Consider the following 23,221-nt stretch of genomic DNA (forward strand, 5'->3'; position numbering starts at 1 on the left):
ATTTTTTTTAAATTTTAATTTAAGTTAAATTAACAAATGAATAGCTCGCTTGTTTATAGTAGAAAAAAATTTTCTTTTCTAATGGCCTCAGATTAAGTCACTATTAGCAACTGTACATAATTCAAAAAATATTATTTATTGATGTTTAGATCAATTTAGATAAATTATTTTATGTTCTATTAATTGTCTGGTGGTTATATTGGATTAATTTGAACTGATTTAGATAATGTGCAGTAACGGAATAAAAAAATAAACGTCCTTTTTTAAAAAATTGTATTAATTTGTTAAATGTGATTAAAATAAAAAATTATAAACAATTAAAATCTTAAAAATCGGGCTCTAGGGATGTCTTAAGAATTTATTCCCCTTTAATTTATAACAAAGAACACTTGAATCGGTTAAAAATTGTAGGTTGTAGACATTTTTGAACAGTAAATTGCAGATTCAGGCAACTGTGGGCTCCATAGAATAAAAATAAAAGACGAGCGCACGGTTGCAAGGGATATCAGTCAAGTATCAGTGAGCGTCTCAGTGCTTGTCACTGCTCCCCGACTGATATTATCCCTTGCAACCGCCCGCTCATCCTTATTCTATGGAGCCCCTCAATTTTAAAAAGCAATATTAATTTCGTAGAAATATACACAAAATAATTTTTTAAACCAATCCTAAAAATAATTAAGCAAACTTTACATTTAAACAGTTACAGGTTAAATATATTATTAATAATATATTAAAAATGATCTAATAATGAATTTTTGAATTTATGCTAAAATTTCTTAACAAGTATAAAAAAGTATTTTCTAATAAGGTTACAAATTAAATTTGTAATATATTTTCTTTTTCTGTAATAGTTAATTATTATGTGTTATGATTTATAATTTTAAAATTAGGATACCTTAGCTCTGAAACAATTTATACTTTTCCACAACAATGATCATGCCTCACTTTTTTAATAATATTTTCTTACGCATGTAAGCCGTACCAGTTCAACAGTATAATGTAATTTGTAATATTTTCTAGAGATTTTAATTTTCATGTGTATACTTTTTTCATATCTATTTAGTAAATTTACTTTTCTTAAAGAAAGATTGAAATTATTTAAATGAATTATTATTTACAACAGGCAAAGATCAAACTGTAAAAAACCATTATATTTTGTAAAATGTTCCAAATTTACATGAACAATATATTAAAGCTTACAACTTATTACTTTATTGTATTTCGCTATGATTTAACAATGTACATATACATAACTAAGCCCAGGTTTTACGCAGATATGCACACATAATTCACTTAAATCAGTTGGATTTATTAAAAAAAGCTTATTGTTTTGATTTATACTTATTTTTCTCATATGTGTGAAGAGAGTGTCCCCCTGAATTACGTCTTCAGTTAATAACATTCTAATAAATATTTTGCAAGTACCATTTATTACAACAATACGTACTATTTTGACATGAGATCCATCTTGTAATTTTGCAATAGAATTATCACGTCTTACCGCTTTAATGTGTTCGATTGATGTATGAACCCGAGAATTAACTATTATTTTAGTGTATACCAAACATCGGCGATCGACAATATTATTACTTCGCAGTAGTGTTACTTCTTCTTCATTAATTGATGTCCACTTGCCGTGTCCTAGAACTACACAGTTGTTTGCGATTTCTACACCCGTAGATCGTGATTTACAACTAGACATCTTTTTTATAAACGATTCAACATCTTCTCGTAAATTTAAATGTTCTTTTATAACACATAAGGCTTCTTTTTTCGCTACTTTCTCTGCTATCTGAATACTTACACCTTTACTAGAGTGTGTGTACTTTCTTAGCACTCTTAAATTTGATTCATAAGGATAAGTTGAAAATGACCAGACTGGTCCACATTTAAGTACAGCTTTTACAAAATGTAATAGACAGTGAATATTGAATGTCATTTTTTGAGGTTCATATAGAATTTCAAATTCTTGAAATCCTTCTACAAGAAGAGCAAGATGATCAAGATATTTAGAAGACAAAATTCCTTTTAAGCATGGAATTGCATAATACAATAAAAATGATTTTAATTCTGAAGCTTTCCACAACTTTCGTTGCTTTACATCACGGGGTAGTCGATGAATTTCAACCGGAGGTTTTATTAACTTCAAACGAGAATTTATTTCTTTTAATGCTCTTGGATACCCAATGTAATATCGAGGATCACTCTTACTTCTTTCGAAGAAAATATCAAATAAAGTACGACCTAAAGCACCCTCTTCTACTACATGCAAATCATCTGGAGGAACACCCCATAAAGGATCAAAATAGTTTAAAAGTGCTAACATTGATATGCCCTTATATCCTTTAAAAGTTATCTTCTCATTTTCATGCTCTACTTCTCGGTTTAAAATATATGCTTCTTGCATATGATCTAATACATCTGCAGTCGATCTTTCTTTGTAACTATCGCCAATTACTTCGTTGTCAATAACATTATCTGGATTTACTGTATATGGATATGCACCTGTTCTGTTAAATATTTTACCTGGATTGAAACAATATGGACAACCATAACATCCATTAAATTGTGTGCTTTCAAGAATTTTACATTTGGCTATTGAATCCACGCAGCAACAAAAAGGTATTATATAGCTTTTTATCTCGTAGCCATTCCTATCTGTCCAAGAAACTCCATTCGTTTGAAGCGTTTTAAATTCATTGCATAGAATTTTTAACAAAACATCCATTTTGAGCTTTGTACCAAACCATATACCACCTAAAATTAACCTTCGATGTCTTAATTTTAAGGGTAATTCATTTAACGTTAACTGGATTGGCCAACAAGTTGCTTTGGAAGATTTAAAAAATGATGCCCCATCTACATTAAAATTAAAACTGAAATTATGTGCACCGTGTAATATATTTCCCGGACTCTTCAAATTGGAATACAATTCACCATCGTATAAATCTTCTATTATAAAGTCTTCCCCTTCATAAATAATATTTTTACGTCTATTTTCTTCATTATCAATTAATGCTTGCTGAATTTCTGGATCTTGCAAGAAATATTTAAACTGCTTTTGCAAATCATACATTGCAATGTAACAACCACTTTTAAATTCTTATAATTTTCTGTGTGACAAATGTTACAAATAATAATCTCATCACACCCCTCAGGTCTCGTTATTTTTCCGATATTCGTACCACATTCTTTGCAACACAAATAATACGTAATTAAGTTAAGTATATGTGAAAATACATTATTGAATGTGTAAATAGAATTTGGAAGATTACACTGTCCAACTACAATTTGCAAAAGTTCTAAGAGATCCTGCATGCACACCTTACTAAGACCATGACGACTTGAAAACGACTCTATCATAAATACAGTTTCTCCAATCGTTAAATCACTACCTTCATACAATGGAGTATTTAAGTAGTTTAAATCTAATAAAGGTGGATTTCTATCTTCATTTATCCTATCATTGACATCCTCTTCCTCGTCATCTTCTTCAAAATCATCATCGGAATGATTGTTATTTTCCGGATTTTCATTTTCTCCTTCTTCTTCATTCTCTTGCACAAATTCTTCTTCCGTTATAGGTAGAATTTCTAAATCATTAATTTCTTCATAATCCATATCTTCAGACCTAAAAAATAAAATTGCAAAATAATTCAATAAATCATTTAAGTTTTCAGTTGCATATTTAGGGCAAATTTCTTTACACATGTTAGTAAGTTGGCACAGTATTTTTTAAATACATAAGAACATTTTTTTTAAAATTTATTTTCAACTACACGGAAAAAAATTTACCAGGAACAGCGATAAGTTTCTCTAGAATAATGAAAGACTTATCTAAAAAAAAAGAAAAAAAAATTTTTCAACTGTACGATACACATTTTTTTAAAAAATAATATTATTTATGAAAAAAATTAAGTTTGAAGGATAACCTTTAGAATATCTCAAAACACGTCACCTCCGCTCACAAAGCACAGACATTTTCTGCAAGTTTGCTGCAAGTTTTCCATGCAAATTTCGCAAGTTTGCATTGCAAGTTTGCAGCAAACTTGCATAAATATAAAAATGTCACCCACTTGGCAAGTTTGCAGCAAACTTGCGCCAAATAGCAAAAACTTAAATGTATGCGCAGTAGTTTACTATGACATCTAGAGCTGCGCACTATATTTTAGTCACCTTCCCTACAGGGAAGGCATCGTTTATCAAAATATATGCAATTTGAAAAAAAAAATTTATTTTAATTTTTTAGGTATTTTAGAAAGTTTGCTGCAAATTTTTCTCAAGTTTTCATTGCAAACTTGACAAGAGGGTGACATTTTTATTTTTATGCAAGTTTGCTGCAAACTTGCGAACTTTGCATGGAAAACTTGCAGGAAAATACTGTGCTTTGTGGGCATTTTTAAAGTCATATCTGTTTATATAAATATTGTATTACCTTTCACTATCAATTGTAGACTCTGCTCCCACTGTATCAAGAAAGACATCTTCGTTTCTTATGTCATATGTAACATTTTCTATAATATTTTCTTCATTTTCATCTGATGACTCCTCGTTTCTAATACGTAGTTCAATATTCCTCAATATTTCTTCATTTTCATCTGCTAATATTGCCTCTTCTTCGATTCTATTATCCTGTGCTCTTAACTGATTATTTACTCTTCTTATGGTATCGAGGGATACATTCCAATTATTTGAATCACGCCTAAAGATTTCGTTATAACGACGTGGATTCATCACTCTCCTTGCCTAAAAAATCAGAAAAATGTTTACTTTGGATTGTATAAAATAAATAATCTTATAGTAACTCTTAACCCTTTGAGGACCAAATTTTTTCTTAAAAAATCGCGATTTTTGATTTTTAAGCAAACTTTTCAGGGAAAGTTATTAAAGTTTTTTATTTGAAGACCAGTGTCTGTCATACGAAATTTTTCAGACTATATGCAAAATAATTGTTTCAATATTCAGTTTTAAAATTTAAGAAATTTATGCACGAGTTAATAAAAAAATGTTCATGTTGCCTGAAAGCAACACTGGGAAAACATTATACCCAGTGTGCACGTACTATAACTATTCTAGACCAAAAAAAGAACAGTGTTCTAGAATAAGTGTTACAATTTTATTATAGAACAGTTCTAGAGCTTTGTTCTAAATTTGTTCTGGAACAGGTGTTCTGTATCTGTTCTATAACAGACATGTGACATTTGTTCTAAATTAGTTATAGAATTTTGAAGTAACATTGTTCCTACAGTGTTCTAGAACACTGTTACAAAAATTTAATATAACAGATTTTTCACTATAAACTCGTGTTTATTTTCACTACACGGAAAGATATTATTAAATTTTATAAAAGTATTTTACAAGTGTAGGACAAAATGCGACAAAGAAAAATTTTGCTATCAACAAAACTAACACAGTAAATCTTAATTTAAGATCGGTCTTAAATTCAGCACTGTCTGCTATAATGTTAAAGGATACAAAAATGTTGTATCTTTATTTAAGGCTGCTTTCCTGCTTTAAAATAAGACTTTCTTTTTACTGTGAAACTTTAACAAAACGTACTTATATAAAATTTAGTAAAGTTATATTAAAATTTGTTAAAAGTTTTCGATATTTGATATAACTTTACTAAATATAGTATAATTTTTATTAAAGTTTAATACTTCTAATATAATAACTAATATAATAACTTTCTTTCCATGTAGAGTGCAGCCGCGTTTTTGCATGAATTACAAAAAATCTTTTGAATTTAGATACTTAGAAAGACTCGTATCGATGATTCGTGAAAAATTAAATAATTTTTCACTGTCAGCTTGCATAAATTTTCAAGATTTTTAAAAACATTATTCATTAACAATAACATCAATTATTTAATTAATTTATTATCAATTATTAATTAATAGGTATATCCAAGAAGGCTAGAGACAGGAGGTGAAACTTCGGTAGTGTAGTTTACTGTAAACGCATTTTAAATTTAAAAACGATCAGATAAGATTTTCAAAAGTTATTGTGTCAACAACATTTTGGTCTACAGACGGACATACATACATACATACATACATACATACATACATACATACATACATACATACATACATACATACATACATACATACATACATACATACATACAGACAGACACACAGACAGACGGACTCGCCGGACCATGTTTTTCGGGTTCAGGGGACCTCAAAACGTAAAGATTTCATAAAATTAGCAAAAGTCAATTTTCGACCAAAACTAATACTTTCTCATGTGATGAGAATGTAATAAAAATTAGTTTTTTGAAAATAACTCGAAAAGTTTAGGGTTTGGCAAAAAGTTGTCAACAGCAAAGTTGTAGATGATGCAAAACCGGGAAAAAAGTCTCTGGTAGCAAAATCGCATATGCAATAATGTCGGAGATAATGGAGTCGGAATATTGAATTTTTTTCAAAAAAGCGCACAAAAAATATAAATAGAGAGTGGTTTTTCCGAAAATTACGACTTTTTTGTGTACAATTATGTTTTTCGAGTATTTTAGGGTGAGAATATATGTCAAAATCAATTAACTGACTTTTATTCCTTTCAAAAAATTCGATTTTCAGTGTTATTTTAAGATTTTTTTAGTTTTTTTGACCATTTAAGAGACTATAACTTCAAAAATTGAGTTTTTATGAAAAAATGTTGTAAAGAAAAGTTGTTTGTATTTTCCTAATCTGAAATAATACAAAGTTAAAAATTCTGAAATTTGAAAAAATTGAGTTTTCAAAATTTTGAAACTACCGTAGTTTTTGTAGTTTTTAACGAAAATGTCTGGTTAGCGAACTTAACCTTCATTTTTACACCAACTTTAAGTGTGTTAAATTTAAAAACGATCAGATAAGATTTTCAAAAGTTATTGTGTCAACAACATTTTGGTCTACAGACATACATACATACATACATACATACATACCTACATACATACATACATACATACATACATACATACATACATACATACATACATACATACATACATACATACATACATACATACATACATACAGACACACAGACAGACGGACTCGCCGGACCATGTTTTTCGGGTTCAGGGGACCTCAAAACGTAAAGATTTCATAAAATTAGCAAAAGTCAATTTTCGACCAAAACTAATACTTTCTCATGTGATGAGAATGTAAAAATGTTTAAAATAAATTTAAGATGCAAAAGCAAAATAATTTCCGATTTGGCCTGGAATGCCCCATATATAGTTATGTTTTTATTAAGTATGTTACATTTCAATTTATAATTTTAGCACTGCACATAACGGTCCCACAATTCAAAAGGAAGTTGAAGTAAAATCAATTCCAAGCTTGCGTGGCTATGCGGTATGCGTATTCAACTTGTGTCCTCTAGGTCTAGGTTTCGATCCCCCGTGCGTGCGAAATTTTTCATTCTTAGTTTTAAGTGTTCTGTGTATATTGTATAATTCTGAATATTGTTACTTAAAGTATAAGTTTAAATAATTATTAACAATGATAATAATAATTTAGTCATTAATTTAACCCTTAAACCGCACACTGGGTGTGCGACACCCGGGGACTTTTAAGTGTGTTCTCCAAGATGGAATAGGATATTATCTTTTGGAAAAATTATCTTATATAGCTCAGTACATCTATTTTGAAGAAAAATAGGTTTCATAATGATTTATTTAATTTTAATAATTAAAAAAGAGTTTTTTAAAACTACTGAAATTACCTTAAACCAAAAACTGGGTGTCAAGCAAGCAGAAATTTTTCGCCGACAACTTCATAAAGTTATCAAATACACAAAGACACTTGGGAGACTAATGTCCCTCACGGAAGATAAAGTTAAGTACAAAATGTATCGTCCAATAACGACACATGTTCAATTTTTACGAATTTAACTGAAATATTAGAGTAAAAAGCTAGAATATGGGTGTCGCACACCCAGGGTGCGGTTTAAGGGTTAAATAAATAAGATAGTCTGTTTGAATTATTAAAGAAAATAAGAAGAATATTTTTTAAAAACTTATTGCAAAAAAAGATATTCTATTAATTATTTATATTTTTATTTATACTCATAAACATTTATTTGTTCTATGCAACTATTAAATTTCTGCTTGGGTATTATTTATGATAAATCGTTTTTGTTATAGAATTGTTATATATTTGTTCTAAAACAATGTTCTAGTTTTGTTCTAGAATTGTTACAGACTTTGGTTCCTATTCTGTGCCTCCAGGGGGACGACATTTTGACCTGCCTGTTCCCCACCAGTTACAGAACTTGTTCTTTTTGTTCTGGAATAGTTATAGAATTATTCTGTAACTTTGCACACTGGGTACTTAAATGAAACACAAAAATTATGTTAGACGATTTTGTTTAATTGAAATTAGTTTGTAAGTTTAATCTCAATATACAGAAAATATCTACTGCATTGATTCAAAAGTATTATTTGTTTTAATAATTATATTTAATTCAAACATATTTTTTGTTAGCGTTTAAATAAAAATTATGTTTAAAAATTTTATGTTTGAATCAAACTTAAAAGTTGACTACAGATAATTTAAAATCAATCACAATTTATGTTTGATTTCAATATATAATGTCTTAAGCTGAACAAGAAAATATGTTTAAATTAAACTTAAATATGTTTGACTGTATAGCAAAGATATTTTAAGTTTGATTTAAACAAAATTTGTTTGAATCAAATAATTTTTTTTCTCAGTGAACACGGGTCCTCAAAGGGTTAAAATACATGGATATTTAAGGTAATTCTCCCAAATAGCACGTAATCTTGCAGCAATATTGCCGTGCAAGCTTGTCAAAAGCTTCAAATGTCCCCAGCATAGGAAGCTTCCCATGTAAGCTTGCTAATATTGCCGCAAGCTTGCAGTAAGCTTACGTGAAATTTTTTTATTATATCAAATTAATAATTTATTATTAGCAAAAATAACATTTCATAATCAAGCTTGCGGCAAGGTTGCCTGCAATATTACAGCAAGCTTACTTGCAGTTTGGAAATCCACGAATGTTTTTGGAATATCCAAACCGTCAATATAGCTGATGTATATTTCTAAAATATCTAAAGGATTTCATAAGCATCTTTGTGCTATGAGAGAATATGTTTAACCTAAGGGAATTAAATTAAAAAAATTATCAAAAAAAGTAATATCTATTAGGGACTCAAAAATAAAAAAATAGTGACATAAAAATATATAAGTTGTATTGATTATTTACAATTTTTTGCAATTTTTATTCAGCGCTTGTTTTCCTTTAGTTCAAATATTTTAAGAAAGCAGAAGCTTGAACAAACACACTTATTTTTGTTCAAACTTCTACTCCCACAAAACAACTATAAACTGAAAGAATAAGTCCTTTCTATTTATGCTTCTTAATAGCTCAAACATCTGTCTATTCACTCTATTCACACTTTATATCTGTTAACCATAGGGAAGATTAGGTAGTATTGTTATTTAACTTTGCAAATTGTGACTCATACCTTTCGTATAAATGTGAATTTAAATAGAAACAATTGTCACAAAACCAAGTAGAAAAATCAAACTTAGTACCCTTATTTTTTGTGATAGGCGCTTTTATTTTTATTATTCCTCGATCATAGTTTTAATATTAAAGTCTTTTCACGTGAAATGATTCTATGGAAACCACTCTACGGAAATTACGTATGGAATTCCATAAAGAATTTCCGTACAGAATTTCTGCAAATATTCCACATTGTATATTTTTGTAGAGTTTTCTTATTATATTTAAAAGATTTTTTTTATTAATTTTACACAAAAAGAAATCGTTAGTTGATATAAAACTGTTTCCAAATCCAATTGGAGTTAGTAACAGTTTAACAGATATTTAAAAGTTATCGAAAACTCTACAAAAATATTCTATGTGCAATATTAGCAGAAATTCTTTACAGAATTCTTTACGGAATTTCCGTAGAATCGTTTTGTTACGAACCAAAAATATTTTATAATTAAAATCTTTTGCTTTTAAACATGATAAAAAACACCATCAAATAATTACTTTTAATTTATACACATTAGAAAACAAAAATTCAATTTTTTAATATATAACTTTTTTCCGAAAAAAGTGTCACAAACGATGAGAACGCTATATTTTTTTAAAATTTAAATCCTAAAAAACTTTATGATGCTTTTTTTTAAACTTATCTACAGAAAATTTGTTTATTTTTTCATGTATAGAATAGAAAAAAAGCTTTTAATTTTTCCAAGTCTCTTTTCGTTCGGTAAGCTCAGACAATGCAGGGAGGCTTTACAGCCGAGCCGAGCTTTGTCGAACTGATCCGATGTAGGACCCACTACAGCCATCGCATCAACGCCAAAAATTCTCACCGCTTTTCTCAACAAAATCTTTCGTCTTCCGCCCGACTCATAACAAAAAGAGGCCCAGAATATTATGACTTTTTCGACTATTTTTCAAAAATGCAACTTTTTCGACATATTTTAAAAAATGGCGACTTTTTAAAAATATTTTTTTTCAAATATTGCAACAAAATAGATGTATTAAATATTTAATTAAAATTTTTTACATAATAGCATATATTTGCAAATCTCTATAAATATTTTAATTTCTGCTTGTATTTTTATAGGTACTTACAAAAATTATAATATTTTACATAAACTTACGTTTTTCAAAGTTGCAGTTTATATAGACAGGTCGAAAAATATTTCTCATGTCGATTCGGTAGCCGCGGTCGTTAAGCGTTTAGGTAGATAGGTCATACGTACGGGGTTCGATTCCCATAGGGTTCAAGTTTTAATTTAATTCTTCCAGTTTAATTAAAATGTTTGTATGTTTGGAGCTTGCTAAAAATATAAAGTTATTAATAGTCATAAGAATTTTTTATTATTTTTTTCACAAATATTTTTTTTCAAAACTATCTGTTCAATTGTAACCACCTTGGATTTCCAATTGTGAATCGATATCCAAGTTGAAACAAGTTCATGTTGTACAATGTAACCTATTTGGAATTTCCGGTTGACTGTAATGTTCAAACTGAGACCAGTTCATTTTGAACTTGACATTCCAAATTCAAACCAGCTGAAAATACTTATCTACTGGTTTGAAATTGGAACTTACGTGACAATAACCAACTTAAAGCAAGTAGGCTCCTGATTCTACCTGGTTCTACTGGTTCTTTAATATAGGGATATGTATATTGTTACTATTATATGTAATAAAAAAGGGTAGGAGTATATATCTTCGAACAAGTTATTCATATAATAAATTATGATCGAACTTCACTTGTAAGTTCGTTTAATCATAAATTATATTTCATTTACTTGTTCGAAAGATATAACTTATGTAGATGTTTAGAGTAGAATGAATCATTCTGTAAAGATGTACAGTGTTTTGTTAATGATAACATTTAACTTTTATTTTGAGCATATACCAAAAACGCTTTTGCGATGAAAACTTATATACTGATGAACCATTCCACCAAATCATTATTATTTAACATTATTTTTATTTATTTATTTATTTTTATTTTATTTATTTATTTTATTTTAAAGACAGTTATAATACTGAAAATAAAACTATTCTTATGAGAAAGCAAAAGAAAAATTATTTAGTATTTCGACTAACTACCGATCTTTTTAATTTTATTAATATTTAGTATCTTTGATAAGGCCTTGGAAGTTGAAGCAAGTTCTTTGGAATTATAACGCCAAAGTTTTTATCAAAACTTACTTCTTTCATGACCATCTTTAAACAGTAATACAGTATTTTATGTATTTTCCTTAATATTCTTTTGCTAGATTTCGACCACTTATTCAATAACCGCATATTAACGAAATAAATTATTAACCGATGGGGGAAGACACGAACCCTAGACCTAACGCATACTAAACACTAACGCTATCCACTACACTATACACACAACTACAATATTTGGAGACGCATGCATATCCCCTAATCGCCAAGTAATCGAATGGACAAAACGTCGAATGCTAAAAACATCGAATCAGCATTTAGTCGAATTGCTAAAAACATCGAATTGTCAATACGTCGAATGTTCAAAACGTCGAATTATCAAGTCGTCGAATGTTAAAGCATCGAATCGTCAATACGACGAATGTTCAAAACGTCGAATTATCAATTCGTCGAATGTTAAAAACATCGAATTGTCAATACGTCGAATGTTCAAAACGTCGAATTATCAAGTCGTCGAATGATAAAAACATCGAATCGTCAATACGTCGAATGTTCAAAACGTCGAATGCTAAAAATATCGAATCTTCAGTTAATCGAATGCTAAAAACATCGAATGTTCAAAACGTCGAATGCTCAAAACGTCGAATCGTCATTTAGTCGAATTGTAAAACCATCGAATAGTCCATTCGTCGAATGCTCAAATAGTTAAAACGCCATCTGTTCGAATTATCAAGTAGTAGAATGGTAAAGTTGTCGAATGTTCAAAACATCGAATCGTCATTTAGTCGAATGCTAAAAACATCGAATCTTCATTTAATCGAATGCTAAAAACATCGAATTCTCAATTCGTCGAATGTACAAAACGTCGATTGCTAAAAACATCGAATGGCCAAAACGACTATTCGATGGTTTTACCCTTCTACTCAATGACGATTCGACGTTTTGAACATTCGACGTTTTTAGCATTCGACGAATGGAAAATTCGATGATTTAAGCATTCGATAAATTAACAATTCGATGTTTTTAGCATTCGAAGAATTGACGATTCGATGTTTTTATCATTCGACTAAATGACGATTCGATGTTTTTGGCATTCGACGTTTTGAACATTCGACGTATTGAAAATTCGATTTTTTGAGCATTCGACAAATTGATAATTAAAAGTTTTGAACATTCGACATGTAGACGATTCGATGTTTTTAACATTCGGTGAATTGATAATTCGACGTTTTGAACATTCGACGAATGGAGAATTCGATATTTTTAGCATTCGATTAAATGAAGATTCGATGTTTTTAGCATTCGACTAAATGACGATTCGATGTTTTGAACATTCAACAACTTTACCATTCTACTACTTGACAATTCGAACAGATGGCGTTTCGACTATTTTACCATTCGACTAAATGACGATTCGACGTTTTTAGCATTCGACGTTTTAAACATTCGACGAATTAAGAATTCGATGTTTTTAGCATTCGATTAAATGAGGATTTGATGCTTTTAGCATTCGATGTTTTGTCCATTCGATGTTTTTAGCATTCGACGTTTTGAGCATTCGACGTATTGACAATTCGATGTTTTTAACATTCGACGAATTGATAATTCGACGTTTTGAACATTCGACGTATTGACAATTCGATGTTTTTAGCATTCGACTAAATGCCGGTTCGATGTTTTTAGCCTTCCACGTTTTGTCCATTCGATGTTGTTAGCATTCGACGTTTTGTCCATTCGATTACTTGGCATTCGACTATTTGATCATTCGACGACTTGGCGATTAGGGGATATGCATGCGTCTCCAATTTTTGCTAGAGAATGAGAAAAAAATACACTTACCGTCGATAGTGTCGCTTTTTAAATCATCATTGAGATATATTTTCCAGTAGTGGGCACACTTGTTCAAAAGACGTCCTAAGGATGTCTTTTTGCGGACGTCTTTTGGACTTGTGCAAAAAGACGTCTTTAAGACGTCCTATACATGTTCTATGTCTTGGCCATTAGATGTCTTTAAAGTGTCTAAAAGACGTCTTTTTCATTCAACATTTGAAAATAGAAAAATTTTCATAAATAGAAAATATTATTTTCTAAGTTCAACTTGGACTTAGAAATTTATGAATGTGAAATTCATTGGAATTTTTCTAAGTTGAATTCATTTCATTGACAAGTGAGATCGTTAACTTTGTAGAGGTTCATATCTGTCTTGAACGGCTGAGGTACTTTAGGCGCAGTGCTTGAAGCCCAAGGTATCCGAGTTCGATCCCAGCTTCGTAGGAATTTTTTCATTATTTCTCCACATTTTATAAAAAATAAAATTAAACTTAAAATAAATTTAATACAATATTACTAAGTTTCAACTTAGAAAATTTTAAAAAAAGAAATGTTTATTTAAGATCTGAAGGAATGTAAAAAGGACGTCCAAAAGACGTCTTTTAGACGTACTTTAGACGTCCTTTCTTATGTCTTTTAGACGTCTTTTGGACCAGACATAGAACGTCTTTTAGACGTTTCTTGTTGATTAGTCTTAGAATAATGAAAAACAAAGGCCGCATAAATTAATTGCTTAATTTAAAAAATATACATAGATAAATGTAAACCTAGCGCCTTTGCCCCACTCTCCCCTATATAGTTTATCCGAATGTACAGGATGACATTGTATTAAAATTCTTATGAATAATTGACGAAGTGAATGAGGCATTATCCATAATGCAGCTTCTTGGATTGTCCTAATCCACTCACTATCATCTTCTACAAGTCCTAATGCCAAACAAGGAGTTGTAAAAGATTCATGAACAGCTCCATTAACTGTTCTCAAACTTTCTAAAGAAGTTGCTCCTTTCACTGTAAGCAACAATAATCTAAGATGAAATAACTCCAATTGATGTGGATTACCTGAATACATTCTTCCCTATACTTTTACTTTACGAATTCTTTGTTTCCATTCATGAGATTTTGTTACCCATGTATAATGCTCTGGTATTTCTGAATAATAATACTTTTGAGCATTACTATCTCGTTGGTTAAGTTTAAAATAATCCAAAAGTTTTGTATTTAAATCGAAAGAAATGCCGTTACTATCTTTTTCTTCTCGAATAATAACATTTTGTTCATTTGGCAAATGTATGGGTAAGCGATTAACGCTATGACTCTTTTTCTCTAAAGGTTTACTTAGAATTCTCCAAACTGCCTCAACTGGACTAACATATCTATTTTCTTCATAATGATGTATTTCATTATGATTAACAGTTACCTCACCATTCGCATTTGTGATAACAATAGATGCATCATCATGCCCTTTGAGAATATATTTATATAAATATTTAACAGACTTGATACACGAAACTATTTCTACATTAATATGGCAATTAAATATTTTTGAAAGTTTAGGGCAATACGGAACAACATTCGAATTATCAACAATAAATCCATTTGGTCGTTTATACGCTTTATTATTATTTCTTCGAGGACAATAAACATATCAATTTTCTTCAATTGTAGTTTCTTCTTGGTAATTTTTTGGAAATTTTTTTGAATATTTCTCATCAATAAAACACCAATCTCCACAAGGTCCGTGAATATTATTTTGCATTATTATTTTATGTAAAATAGGATTGATATTTTCATCAGGAATTTCTGCAGAAATATAACGATCAACACTTTCAACTGTTAATATTTTAGAATTTTCTTTCAATATAACTAACAAATGAATGTTTGGGAATCATCGCTTTTGAAATTCATTACCATAAATATATGATTTGACTTCTCCAAATAATTTATTATCAACAATAGGTTTAAGTAGATGTTTAACATTTAATGCGGAAACCCTAGTTACTATATCAGGTCTATCAGCAGCAGTTTAATAGGGGAATAAATTTTCCTGTATCTCTTTCCAATTTGGATTACACGTCATTGTGATAAATAAATCTGGTCTACCATGACGAGCAACAATAGCCATAGAATCCTGATATTGTTGCATTATATTGCGAGGTGATCCTATAAAAGTAGAAGGCAATATAAGCGTTTTTCACACGTGTACATCATTTTTCAACACATGATTGTGTAAATAATCAATCAGTCCTTCATCCTTTTTTTACCCATTGTTGAAACAATCTACCTCCATAAAAAATTGATTAAATTCTTTATCTTTCACAGCAATTTTGTATTTCATGTAGCCAGACCTAGAAATAGTATGATTTCTAATTCTGTAATCACTATCACTACGAATCATATTAATATTATAACCCTTATTTCCAAGTGGATAAAATATGGGATAAATCCATGGTTCAACATTCTGATCTAAATTACTAACTAATTTTAATTCCTTTGTAGATTTATTATAAACCGTTTCATAAGATTCTGGTATTTCTCCTTCAGAGTTTGTATTAAAAATTGCAGCAACTTCATTAAAACTTTGAGAATTGTATCTATTTTTATCAAAGCTTTTTTCAACGTGAACAATAATTTTAACTCAGGAATTTCTTCATTATTTGTCTTGCTAATTCAGCTTCTATTTGAATTACCTCTAACATCATCATGTGAGATTTTGCGTATGCATTAGAATTTCTCATAATATTTTCTATAGATTTTAAACGGTCTTCATCCAAATTTTCGTTACTTTTTAATCTGTATCTGATTGATTCTTCAGGGTCATAAATAAATAATACAGCCACACAAAAAGAAAGTGTTTTGATCTAGGGTCGAGACATATGTATTCCGATGTATTTCGATGCGCTGATTCCGAATCCGCCATCAGAATTTGGCCAATGGGTCGTGGTTTCGCCCTTACCATAAAAATACCCTAAAATCGTTAAAATGGTCACTTTTGATTTATCAAAATTGAATCAAATTGAATCTAACCGCATATTGATAATTTTCTCAGATTCCTTTATTTAAATAAACTATTCTATAAGCTTTTCAATTGATAATTCATATAAAACATTAAATATAAATATAAATATCGAACCTAATATCAAAAACACATCTAAGATTCCAAACAAAGAAATTATACCATACACAGCGCAATCAAAATTATGTAAGCTCATGAAAGTTACAACTTAGGTGTTTTTATGATTGTTGATTACGAATCCGGTGTTAGTTTATCAAAATTCAAAATGGCGAAATATTCAATATGGCGAACAATATTATTAAAATTTGTTTGGATTGGCTTGAAAATCGTTACTCAGGGGTTTTCGGGGTCGCTGATGACGAATCCCATGTCGTTTTCTAAAAATTCAAAATAGCGCATCCAATATGGCGGTCTTTATTATTTTAACGATTATTTTAAATTTATTACTCTCGGTTTTTCGGGACCTTTGATTTTTTTATATGAATTTTAAATTGAAAAGCTTATAGAATAGTTTATTTAAATTAAGGGATCTTAGAAAATTATCAACATGTAATTAGATCCAATTTTGATAAATCAAAAGTGACCATTTTAACAATTTTGGGGTATTTTTTGAGGTTAGGGCGAAACCAGGACCCATTGGGCACATTCTGATGGCGGATTCGGATTGAGCGCATCGAAATACATCGGAATACATATGTCTCGACCCCAGATCAAGAGACTTTATTTTTTTTGTGTGGTTGTGTAATTGACCAAAACATGGATCCTCACCTTTATCCGGATATAAAGCACTATTAATTTGATAGTAAATTTGACCTTGAATTTTGTAACAGAATGGTCCTCTTCTTCTGTCATTAAAATTAATTACATTATTATTTAAAGATGCAAAAAAAAATAATTATTATACAGCCTTATATTCTTTTTAAAATGACCTGATTTTTAATGAAACCCTTTTAACAAAAGCCTTAATTCATCTGGATATTGTATTAAAGTTAACACAACACCTCCATGACTACAGCAGTCATTAAAACTAACTTTTTACCAGTAACTTTTCATCTTTAAAATGTTTAGTTTGACAATGTGTGCAGTAATTATTTATCGGACCAAGATAATTTTTAACATTCATCTCATTTTGAATTTGATGCTTTAATACTCCTTCACAATAATTTCTTTGTCATCGAGTATTCTTTGTTTTTGACAAAGAACTTGTATCACTATTTTTATTTTTTAATTTAAGGTTCTCAGCATATTCTATTTTGGATTCGACTTGAAGTTTTTTCTTAGTTGAAGTGTGTTTTTCACTTAATAATTTACGTTATCAATTGTACGTTTTAATTTTTGCCTCTCACGATAATTTTTTTGAATTTCAGCCCTACCTTTTTTAAGTGTTTTTGATGCAATATTTTTTTCTTTATTTCATTTATAATTCTCGGGAAAGAAATGGATGTGTATGCTTTCTCTGAATAATTTTCATTATCAATTTTACGTTTTAATTTTTGCCTCTCACGATAACTTTTTTGAATTTCAGCTCTACTTTGTTTAAGTGTTGTTGATGCAATATTTCCTTCATTTATTTTATTTATTATTTTCGAGAAAGAAATTTCTTTCTTAATAGAGTTTTTAGAAAAGTTTGATTTTCCATACTAAAGTTGAATATCTTTTTCATTTAAAAGGCAATTTCAGTCATACACAACTGCAAGATCTACTATTAGAAAGTTGTACAGATGGAAATTTACATAAACTATTATTTTCGAACATTAACTTTAAATGATTTCTAATATTACAATAATAGTAATTGACAGAGTGGGGCAGAATATTAAAAAACAACGATGTTGCAAATGCTATTGCATATACTCCATAAAAAAGACTGTATTCTGGTTGTTGATCAACAGTTGTGAAAACTACTGGTGGTTCAAAAGGATATAATCTAATTAAATAATCTCTTTGATCATGATTTAAACATTTTTTATTAAGACTATCAAAATTGTAAAGGCTTATTCCATCATATTAATGGTGTTCCGCAGTGATCGCCTTTTAAAAAAGGCTGCTCAAATGTATACTTGATTTGAAAATAATTTTTTTCCCAATTTCGGGCAGTTATTGCAAAATCGGAGAGAATACAAGATATCCTGAATATTTTATCTTCCATTTGCGCGCAAGAAGTAAAAGATTTGTTTAGATTTACAACGACAGGAAGTAAAATAGGAAAAAGTTAAAGAAATGCGCGATACATAAAATTGCCACCAGAGGGCAGCACCTAATAGGCACATCTAATTTTCTCATTTTACTTCCTGTCGTTGTAAATCTAAACAAATCTTTTACTTCTTGCGCGCAAATGAAAAATAAAATATTCAGGATATCTTGTATTTTCTCCGATCTTGCAATAACTGCCCGAATTGGGAGAAAAATCATTTTTAAATCAAGTATACATTTGAGCAGCCATTTTTAAAAGGCGATCACTGTTTGAAATTGCGCAACACCGTTAAGTATAAATCCAATGACCAGATTTATAAGATCTACTAAAAAGTATTTGAATGTGCTGCTTACTTTTCTCGATTGGAACTATCAAATCAATTGTTTGTAAACACAAAGTATTTTGCATATTATAAAAAAAATTGATTGCTTTCCCAATAGCTTTTGAAATTCATACATATAATCATTATTTAGCATCGCTCTTTCAGTGACAACAATACTTAAATCATGATTAGTCGAATTAACAGTTTCTCCTTTGTTAGACATTGTTCTTTTATTTTATAAAATTTACTTATATCAAGGAATTATAATTTTAAAAATAGTAATATTACATTAGAATTTGTGTTTTGAGGTTTAGGCCAAAGAATCCAAATTTTCCATTAAAAAATTTTAATTTTAATTTAATTAAAATAATTAAATTAGTTTAATTTAATAAATTAAAAATTAATTAATTAATTAATTTTTTAATTATTTTTAATTTTAATTTTAATTTTATTTTAATTTTTTTTTTAAATTTAAATTTTAATTTTAATTTTTATTAAGTCAACATATTTATTATTAATATAATTGTCTCGACGTGTCGATGGTGGCCACCATCCTTTTTAAGAAAAAACATTGTGGAAAAGCATGTTTAATAAACAACTCCTCACCACCACCACCACTACATATTTAAATAAATAAAATTAGTAAAAAATTATGATTAAAATCATAACCGTTTTTTTGATAAAGTCTCTCAGAGTTATTAGTTAGATTATCTGCTAACTTCACTCTGAGAGACTTTATCAAAAAAACGGTTATGATTTTAATAATAATTTTTTACTAATTTTATTTATTTAAATATGTAGTGGTAGTGGTGAGGAGTTGTTTCTCAACTCCTAAAATAAATTAAACATGCTTTACCACAATAATTTCTCTTGAAAAGGATGGTGGCTACCATCGAAACGTCGAGACAATTATATTAATAATAAATATGTTGACTAACTAAAATTTGTCTTCAAAATTTTTTAATGAAAAAATTGGATTCTTTGGGCTAAACCTCAAAACACAAATTATATTACGATCCAAAAACTGACTTTTAACAAATTACATTAGAATTTTAACATCAAGTTTTATACATTTAATTATAAATTTTATAATTTTCTTTTATCCAATGTTACCAAATTTTGTCTTTCATCCAATTTAACTAATTTCCAATTTTGTCTCTTATTCAATATTTAACCAATTTACAATTTTTCCATTTATCCAATTTAACCAATTTTCATCTTTTTTATCCAATATAACTAATTTCCAATTTGGCCTTTTATGCAATTTAACTAATTTCCAGCTTTGTTTTTATCCAATAGAACAGATTTTTGCAATTTTTCCTTTTATCCAATATAACCAATGTCGAATTTTGCCTATTATCCAATATAACCAATTTTTAATTTTGCCTTTTATCCAATTTAACCAATTTCCAGCTTTGTTTTTATCCAATAGAACCAATTTTCAATTTTGCCTTCTATCCAATATAATCAACTTCTAATTTTGTCTTTTATCCAATATAACCAATTTTTAATTTTACCTTTTATCCAATTTAACCAATTTCCAGCTTTGTTTTTATCCAATAGAACAGATTTTTGCAATTTTTCCTTTTATTCAATATAACCAATGTCGAATTTTGCCTATTATCCAATATAACCAATTTCTAATTTTGCCTTTTATCCAATTTAACCGATTTCCAGCTTTGTTTTTATTCAATTTAAACAATTTCCAGCTTTGTTTTTATCCAATAGAACCAATTTCCAATTTTGCCTTCTATCCAATATAACCAACTTCTAATTTTGTCTTTTATCCAATATAACCAATTTCTAATTTTACCTTTTATCCAATTTAACTAATTTCCAGCTTTGTTTTTATCCAATATAAATAATTTCCAATTTTTCCTTTTATCCAATTTAACCAATTTCCAGCTTTGTTTTTATCCAATAGAACAGATTTTTGCAATTTTTCCTTTTATCCAATATAACCAATGTCGAATTTTGCCTATTATCCAATATAACCAATTTCTAATTTTGCCTTTTATCCAATTTCACCAATTTCCAGCTTTGTTTTTATCCAATTTAAACAATTTCTAGCTTTGTTTTTATCCAATATAATCAATTTCCAATTTTTCCTTTCATCTAATGTTACCAATTTCTAATTTTGCCTTTTATCCAATTACAGACGATTTCCAAATTATAACAAAATTTTAAATTTATTAATAAACATTAAAAAAATTATAACAATTTTTTTTAACTTTATTAATAATTACCATCAAAAACAAAACACAACTCAATTAATTATTTAATGATTGAAAAAATTTAGAAAACAGTATCTTAATGTAATTCTATTCTTATTTACTATTCACTTATTATCACTAATTATATTCACTAATACTTACTATTCACTAAATCACTATTTACTAATTCACGAAGTATTCACTAATAATTCACTTATTTAACTTAATATTCACTCACATATTATAGTAAATGAATTCACCAGTAAATTATAAAGATTTTTTTAAATTTAATTTTCGTTGAAGACACGTAGAACGTGTCGCAAGGAAAATAATCTACGATATGATTTTTAAATTAAAAAAAAATATTCGTTCTTATATTTAGGTGGTAAGCCCTAAGCGTGAGTGTCCTTTTCGCAATCGTAGATTGATTCTGAGGCCAATATATGTATATATTAGATCTGTATTAGTCTCTACGAAGGATTACCACAAACAATACAAACCCTTGAACAATAGCCTTTGTAAATGAGGGACCCAGGTAGTAATATTTTCTTTCTTCCTTCATCGCAAGGAAAACTATAGATAAAAGTCAATATATATATACTTTTATTATTGAAACACAAAAGGTAACGTCTGGGTAACGGCGCCAGTAACGCCGGCTCTGGTTTCTCTCTTTCTCTAAAGGCAATATAAATAAGAATGTCTCTTTACCTAATTTGCATATCTACTCGTTTCATATTAAGGATAAACTCAAATTATTTTGAAGACTGTTTTACGTATACCTTATACTCTCTTGACTTAAAATTCAAAAATGATATCAGTTTTTATATATCAGTTATAGTTCACGAGATAGCTTATTTCTTCAAAATAAAGGTTTTGAGAATAAATTTTAGATATTTAGAAACATGAAATATCACAGATTCTAAATTTTTAAATTATAAACTTCCATTAGTTAAATTGATCAAGTTTCAAGTAATAAAATTTTTATTTAAACAATCATAAACCTTCAGAACAATGCCTTTTTTGCCCACTCGAGAAGTCAGAAATCGCTACCCAGTGTACACGTTTTGTAACTGTTCTGTAACAGTTAATGGAAATAAAGAACAGTTACAGAACGGTTCCGGAATTGTTCCGGAACGTGCATACTGAGTAGTAGTAGTCGTTGAAAGATTCTCATATTGATTTCTAAAACTTCTTGAGATTTTTACGCGACTACCTGCGATTTCTAGGGACTGCCGGGGCTCAGCTATCGGTAACTGCTTACATACTCGCGCGCTATATATATCGAAATGTAGCTTCGGTGCAATTCGTTTGTATGTGGAATATATTCCAGAATTAACTATATAAGCTTTTGGTTTTTTAATTTTAGTAATTTGTTGATTTAATAGTTTAAGTTTGTGTACAATTGGGTTCTCAGACCAAGCAAGTGATCTGACCATGAATCTGTTTCAAAGAAATCTGCGTCTATATTTGAGAGGAGGTTCAGCACTTTCTGATAAAAGAAAGTATCTTGGAGTGGTGGACATGCAGCCTAAAGCTACTCGCAAAGCTGCAAATTGTACTCGATCAAGTCTAGATAATTCTTTTTTACTGGCTCCAGCAAACAGAATAGCACCCCACTCTAATAAGACCTCTGTAGATAGTTAACATCGTGATAGGGGATGAACCCCAAGAAACTTTGGCTAAGGCTTTAAGTATGTTTAGAGCTTTCATTCCTTGCAAAACAATATGTGATATATGTGAGGACCAATTAAGTTTAGCATCCAAAATTACACCAAAATATTTAACAGTTGTTCTACAATGTATCGGTTCATTGTTAATGTTCAATGTGATTTGATTAGGATTGTAATTTTGTTTTGTAAAAAAACATAGTTGTGATTTAGATGCAGAAATATTCATTCCAATAGATTGTAACCAAAGAGTTAGTTCAGTCATTGAGTTATTAATTGTTATGAGTCCCTCTTCATGATTATCACAGT

This window comes from Leptopilina heterotoma, unplaced genomic scaffold, assembly GCF_015476425.1.
Source record: "Leptopilina heterotoma isolate Lh14 unplaced genomic scaffold, ASM1547642v1 Lhet_32, whole genome shotgun sequence".
NCBI lineage: Eukaryota > Metazoa > Arthropoda > Insecta > Hymenoptera > Figitidae > Leptopilina > Leptopilina heterotoma.